The following is a 7,994-nucleotide window of genomic DNA, read 5'->3' on the forward strand; positions in this document are numbered from 1 at the left end:
ATGTGCAAAGCAGTCGTCAATATCCCGTACTGTAACAAAGTTAGGAATACTTGAAAGAATTTTGAAGAATATGTATATAATGGTTTTGCCCAAATTCTGCTTTGAAATTTCCAGCTGACTTCTTTTTGGACCCTAGAGAGGGAAAGGTTAGGACCTGAGGTCCCTGTGCTGGGGGCGGGGGACACACACATATTTTGGAACAATGCTGGGAGCCTCTGACCACAGCAAACCCCCTCAGGCATAAGGTCCCTCTTAAGAATGTAAGACCATGTACTCCCACTCAGGTTTACCTAAAAAATTGACAATCAAAATACCAACTAAAATAAATAAACCATAAAACTAATGTTACACGAGGGACACTATGACCAGTCTGACCCCTCACACAATGGAGTGGAGTCAATCAGGAGTGGACAAGCCGTCGCCTAGAGTTGTCCAGCCAGTAAGCGTAGGACCTGAGAAAGAATGAGGGGGAAGGGAAGAGGGCTGACCAAAAGCAAATGAAACAAAGTCCCTCGCCTGTAGTTGGGGGTATTTGCCTTCGAAAGCCCTCTCTCTGTAAAGAGAGCTTTCCTACTGTTCTTCCTTTCTGAGCTTATACTCCAATAAACATCTGCCTGCTGCTCGGTCTGTGTCCACCTCTTCACTCTTCGAAGCAGTGAGTCAACGAATACCGGTATTGAGGTAAAAAGAAATCCTGTGACATTTCTTTGGGGGCTCGTCTTGGGATATCAGCATCTTCTAGCGGTAAGTAAAAAGCAGCCGGCACCTCCATCTTATCTTCCTATCTTAGATAAAACTCTCAAACCACGTAATGAGCGCTAACGGACACCCGTCAGCCAGGTAAGAGCAAATAATGTGGTTGGTTCTCCTCCCATCTGACCCCCCAATGTAGTTGGGAATGTTGGGGTGATGGAGTTCCCAATTTCCTTTCGAGAAGAACCCCAGATGCACGGGACTCAGGGGAGGCTGAACAGCAATGGAAGGGTCCTGACCTAGGTTACTCTTTGGTGGACACCTGAATGCTGTGGGCAGAACCTGATCCCCAATGGCCCGTTTGGGTATCTGGTGGAATTCTCCTCTTTCTGTCTCTAATTTGTGTTTTACCTTCAATTACAGGATGGATGCTGGATTTACTATCTGTTTGATGGTTATATGTAGGAGAGAACATACAGTACCCCTTCTTATATTTAGTGGTATTTGGAAAGAAAGATGGAAAGAATTGTGATTTTACCCAAAAGATCAGGACACTATGCTTTTTTGAGTTGTTTTGCTCAAGGCCTGGTTAAAATTGTCTCTCCTTTGATCCAAAGGCTGAGAAAACGATGGTGTTCCACATGTGTGTTTTTTCTGTTTAGCAGAGGAATGGACGCCTGTACCATGTGAGGGATGGATGATGTATGAAGGGTTTTTACTGGGATACAGGGGAGCAATTTTGCTACACTTAGCCTAGCGTATGCTGATTTGTAACAACCTAGATACTTTAAAATGGACATCCATATGGCTGGAAGATATTTATGTGGGCATTGCTGAACAAGGTAGGCAGGGGACTAGACCTTGACTTTGGCCCTTTCATCACCCTCCTCAACAGCCAATGATCGATATATAAATTACTACTGGGCCAAAATAAAATTAGTGGGTCTTTCTACAACCAGAGCAATCTTGCTTGGTCAGAGTCCACCCCCACAAAGTCCTATAGGGAGGAAATGGAGGGGTAAGAGAAATTAGGGAAGACAAGGTCAGCTCTCAGAGGTAGGGTCAAGTCTGGGTAAGAATGACTACTCCCGGCACCTCACGAGACTGACTGGGCTTTTGGCTGCCAGTCGCACAGCCAGTCAGAACTCGGGGCCAGAGCATGAGGCTTCTCCTGGCCAACAATCAGGGTCAAGAGATAAGGTTCTCCTGGTCAGCTATAGGAAATTGAGATAAGGGATACCTTTTCCTCCTTTTTCCTATAGATGGGAAGGCCAATACTTCTTTGGGATGCATTCTAAAAAACTGGGGTGATGTCCTTGCTACAGTGCTACTGGCTCCAGGCCAGATAAACAACTGCCTCCCCCTGATGGGAACTGATATTGATTCATGGGTAAGGATGATACAGGGAGAAATAGGCAGAGCCTTCACCGCAATACGTGTCCAAATATACTTCTCTTCCATGCCGGAAGCAGTATTCTCCAAAACCAGAGCCTAACACAGAGCTAGTAAAAATTAAAGAAATGGGACTTTTAAAAGAATGTCACAGCCCCTGTAATACTCTGATATTGGAGGCACAGAACCCTAATGAGGAACAGAAGCTGGTGCAAGATCTACACGTCAGTAGTGAAGCAGTGGTCCCCATCCACCCTGTATCTCCAAACCCCTACCTTGCTGGCCCAGATTCCACCAGATACGAAATGGTTTACAGTCTCAGATTTAAAAGACGCTTTCTTCTGTTTTCCAGTACACCCAGAGTCCCAATTCTTGTTTACCTTCCGGGATCCTGTCCATCCGGCCTCACAAGTAACTTGGACAGTGTTGCCTCAGGGCTTTCGAGATAATCCACATCTGTCTGGACAGGCTTTAACACACGTGATCTTTTGGAATTCGCAGCTGATAATTGCACTTTGCTGCAATGTGTGGATGATCTCTTGCTGTGTGCCCCATCTGAACCAAGTTTACAGGCTGGTACCAAGGCCCTCTTACATTTTCTAGCAGAAAGAGGATATAAAGTCTCCCAACAAAAGGCCCAATCATCTGAAATGTCTATAAAATATCTAGGATTAATCGTTCTGGAAGGCGCAAGAAGCCTAGGTGAAGCCAGAATTCAGCCTGTTGTCTCGTACCGGGATCTGGAGAAACTTCTTAGACAACAGAGAGGGGCTTTAGGTACTACCAGCTATTGCCACTTATGGATCTCAGGATATGCTGAGGTAGCTCACCACCTTTACCAACTAATCAAGGACACACAGGCCACAAACACTCACTTACTGCTATGGGACACTGAGTCAAAACAAGCTTTTAGAACACTTAAGCTCACTTTGTTGTAACATTTAAATTACAAGCACTTCCAATGGGAAGTTAAATGTTACAGAGATAAAGAGGGTAGCCTTCAGCGTTTTGACTCTGAAGAAGGCCCACTACAGCCACGTGGGGCATCTTAGCAAGAACTTGATCAGTAGCTGGCGGTGGGCCTGCATGGCTCAGAGCCTTCGCAGCTGTTGCCCTCATAGCTCTTGCTGCAAAACTAGCCCTTGGGCAAGACCTTACCGTCTAAGCCCCGCCTAATATCCAGGGGCTCCTACCAGTGGACAGCAGCCATTGGCTCACAGATAGCCACCTTCTGCAGCCTCAGACACTTCTGCCCCAGGGGTCTGCAGTGCGTGTAAAGGCCTGCTCCTCTCTGAACCTGGCACCCTTCCTGCCAGAGGAAGGTAAGGAGCTAATACAACAAATCATAGCCCAAACGTATGCTGCCCGAGAGGATTTTCCTATGGAAAACCCAGAATGGACCCTCTACACAGATGGGAGTTCTTTCATTGGGCGGGACTCCTGAAAACCTGGATATGCAGGGATGACTCTTCATAAAACTCTGGAAAGCGGCACCCTGCATCAGGAGCTAGTGCTCGGCTAGCTGAATCAGTTGCCCTTACTGGAGCCCTAGAATTAAGCAAAGATGAGAGAGTTAACATTTATACCGGCTCTAAGCACACTTTCCTGGTCTTACATGTTCATGGTACCACGTGGAAGCACAGACATGTTTTAACAGCTTCAGGGCCTCCTATCAAGTATTACCAGGAAGCTACCCAACTTTTACAGGCTGTTCACCAGCCCTTAGAGGTAGCAGTAACACACGGTAAAGGACACCAGAAAGGATTGGATGAGTAGCAGAGGGAGACAAGTGGGCTGATGCCACAACAAAATCGGCAGCCAGATCTCAAATTATCCCTACCTCGCCTCCCTTATCTGGGATGCCTGTATAAGCAAGAAAGTCCTCACTAGAAAAACAACGGGCGTGACAAGGGGGTTACACTCCCCAGCTGATGGGGTAGTTAGTTACAGGCGGATGATGGCTGACTTCATTTACGGGGCACTAGCCAGTGGAAGGTTTTAAAAATGACATCACACCTTCCATCTACATTTAATGGCTCAAAAACTTTTTTATGGGAAGGGATTTATATAAGACTATTAAATATATTATAAAAACCTGCAATATCTGTTGAAGAAATAACTCACTCTCTCACCTGCGGGTTCTGATAGGGTTACAAAGAACTGGGAATTACCCCCAGGATGATTGGCAGATAGAATTCACACATATGCCAAAAGTACAAGGACATAAATATCTTTTGGTCTGGGTAGATACCCTCACACTTTGGGTCAAAGCCTTTCCTTGCAGGAATGAAAAAGCCCTTAGGGATGGTTAAGGCACTAAGGAGATTATTCCTGTCTTGGACTCCCTACATCCCTTCAAAGTGATAATCGTTCCTCCTTTAAGTCCTCAGTAACTGAAGGGGCATTGATTATCATTTGCACTGTGCCTGGAGGCCGTAATCCTCAGGGGAGGTGGAAAAGACCAATGAAAGCATTAAGAGACATCTTAGAAAGCTGGCCTAAAAAACAAGTCAGAACTGGACATCCCTACCTCCTATTGCCTTGTTTCAGATTAGAAATATCCCCATGAAAAAGGGCATAAGCCCTTTTTGAAGTTCTTTATGGAAGACCCTTTCTTGTTAATGACTTGCTGGTAGATAAAGAGGTATTTGATTTGGTAAACTATGTAATTCCTTTGGCTAAATTCCATTGACTCTGTAGCCTCTCAACTCTGGGGTGACCAGCTTCCCTGTATAACCCAGGAGATAAGATACTCATGAAAACCCTTCCTTCTTTGTCCCCTTCTTTAGAACCAATGTGGGTCCACAGATGGTCATCTTGGTAAATCTTACTGCTGCCAAAGTCCTGGAATTTGACTTCTTGATTCATCGTTCCTGAGTTCGGCTGTGGTTTCCATCAGAACAGGACAACACAGAGCCTGAGTGGAGTTGTGAAATAGGAGATGCTCTTAAATTGATCTTCAAGAAAAGGACACCACAGAATGAAGATGAGTAACACAATACACTGGAAAGTAATAATAATATGCCTGTGGGGTTCAGAGACACTTGCTGTATGTATTCCACCAACCCCACCACTATTAGGGTTGAGTGATAAGACTCCTTTGGTTGAAGCAGCTAACCTAACATTTGCAGAGGGAGACCGTGTTTTAAAATATGACCTGGAATATGGTAATTTTACAATTTGGCATTGGGATAATAGCCATATCCTTAATCTACCTAAGGGCAAACCTTTTACAGGTTACTTATTTGTAAAATTAGGACAAAGTCATAAATATTGGGTTGAAATTTTACCCAGTAATGAAACCGGAAGGGAATTACATAACTCGACTAAAAAGATACATTGTATTGCCATAGATATAGATGATGGAAAAATTAAAAAGGTCCCAGGTTATGAAGACAGAGATGTTGCAGCTGGATGTGTGATGTGCCGTAGTACCGCTTGTCCTGATAGCCCCCTGCCCTGCCAGTGTGGCTGGAAGGCTAGTCACACACTATTCTTAAAGGTCCAATGGTGGACCCAAGCACCTATGGGAAACATCACGGTTAGACCTGGAAGGCTTTGGGAACCTTTGTGGAAAACCCAAACTACCGCCTACTTGGGAGTCTCCTGGATTTTGTTGACTGTGGCTTGGGACACCCAGAGGTTTTCGGTTAATACTTACTATCCCAATTGTTCCCATTCTGTAGATTTACAATGGAAACGACGCCTATGGCGGAATCAACAATACCAGCCCCAAAATAAAAACATAATGAAAAGACACCTCATAGGAGGAATAGGAACAAAATTAGGCATATTGGGGCAGGCAGAATTTGCTGCCGCTGAGGAGCAACACAATTTGGAAAAGGATTTCTTATTCAGAATAGATCATATTAAAGGAACTTTGTTTAAAGAAGAAGGCAAAGGATGGGAAATTCTTTTAAAAGAAAATGAGACTTTAGTAAGGTGGATAAATAAGACAAGAGAAACCATACAAAGGCATTTCCGAACTCAAACCTGGGAAAGGGCATGTATTCTAACCCAGGAAGAATTGCTCACCATGTTAATACAGATGAAATCTGAAATGGCCATGGGACAGTGGCCTACTCTAATGAATGCTGAATTGGAAACTCAAAAATTATGGCCTATATATGGAAGCCCCAAGTTATGGAAGATTATTACTGGGGGCTGTAGCTTGAGGCATTGCATCTTAAGGGCACATGTGCCTCGGATGATCCATGCTAATTCATATACAATAGTTCAGCTTGCAGGCCTAGGGATTATATTAAATCAGACAAGGATTTTGCCAATAGGGAGTCAATGGGCCATAATGTCCAAGGAGTCAGCTTGGGCTCCCATATCTCTTTCTAACTGCGAAAAGAGAAATAAAATCTGGCTGTGCCCTCAACAAAACTGGAACCCTAATTTCACTCAGGTTTGGCCACTAGCCTCTACCCCAGTAACCAATAGCATTTGGTACATGGGTAGAGGAAAATTTTGCTGGGAAGGTAAACAAGGAGAAATAGCTGACACAGAAAGCTTTACCTGTGAGCATGTCTACCATGTACTAGATCATACTGGGGTATGGTGCAACACTGGCACCATTGGTCGAATACATCTACAAAAGATTAACAAGACTTACAGTATTCTGGATATCGAAGATCAGTCTTTCCTTGAGGTAGAATTAAATACACCTCATGAACTTGTTCCTGTGGAAACTGGATGGCCAAAGGAGGAACTGAGGATTGAGGACCATGAGCTAGTTCAGGGGCTTAATTATTCTAATCAACATCACCAGATCCAAATAAGTATGGAAGAGGAAGGAAAAGCTACAGTGAAACTGATAATAAAATATGACCGGACATGCCAGGGATTTTTAGGATGGCTACAGGACATCGTTCCTTTCTATGCTGTGGCTTCTTCCCTAATAGGCACTGCATTTGGAATATTGCTTGTTGGTCTGATATTCTTTTTATATGTCATTTGTAGACGCTGTTGCATACCCCAGAAAAGTAGGACATCCAAGACAGTTTTGCAAACCAAGATGTAACAAACAACTTCCCATCAGATTGGATCTCTGGATCGACCTCTGGACCTGCACTGACTGCCATTCCCCTGTCGTCGCCCCCCTTCAGCAGGAAGCAGTTTAGATCGGTCATCGTCCTGGTTCATAATAGCACTTAGGAGTCATGTATTCAGCGCGGGGAATATAATAGGGAGAAATAGCACAAAACAGGCAGAGAGGGAAAGGTTAGGACCCGAGGTCCCTGGGTGGGGAAAAGCACATATTTTGGAACAATGCTGGGAACCTCAGACCACAGCAAACCCCCTCAGGCATAAGGTCCCTCTTAAGAATATAACAGACACCACCTACCCCCCTCAGGTTCCTCTCAGGAATTTGACAATCAAAATGCCCAACTAAAATAACTAAACCATAAATCTTATGTTAACCGAGGGACACTGTGACCAGTCTGACTCCTCACACAATGGAGTGGAGCCAGTCAGGAGTGGACAAGCCAGCACTAGAGTTGTCCAGCCAATAAGGGTAGAACCTGAGAAGGAATGAGGGGGCAGGAAGGGGACATCCAGGACCTTATAAAACAAGGACCCCTGCCTATAGTCGCCGGTATTCACCTTCTAATGCCCCTTCTCTGTAAAGAGAGCTTTCCTACTGTTCTTCCTTTCTGAGCTTATACTCTAATAAACGTCTGCCTGCCGCTCATTCCGTGTCCACTGTTAGACCCTAAAATGCCAACTATTGTTTCCACTCGCCCACCTCCCTTGTGGTAACCCTAGGAATGTAACTCGATCAACCTGTTTCTTGGGATTCTGTTAACCCCACCTGGAGAAGGCCAAGTTGACAGGTGAAAGTCCTCCAGCTGCTGCCCGGCGGTGTCTTACAGTATAATTAGCCACCACCACATGCTGTAAGA

This window comes from Suricata suricatta, chromosome 5 (genome assembly GCF_006229205.1).
Source record: "Suricata suricatta isolate VVHF042 chromosome 5, meerkat_22Aug2017_6uvM2_HiC, whole genome shotgun sequence".
NCBI classification, from domain to species: Eukaryota; Metazoa; Chordata; class Mammalia; order Carnivora; family Herpestidae; genus Suricata; species Suricata suricatta.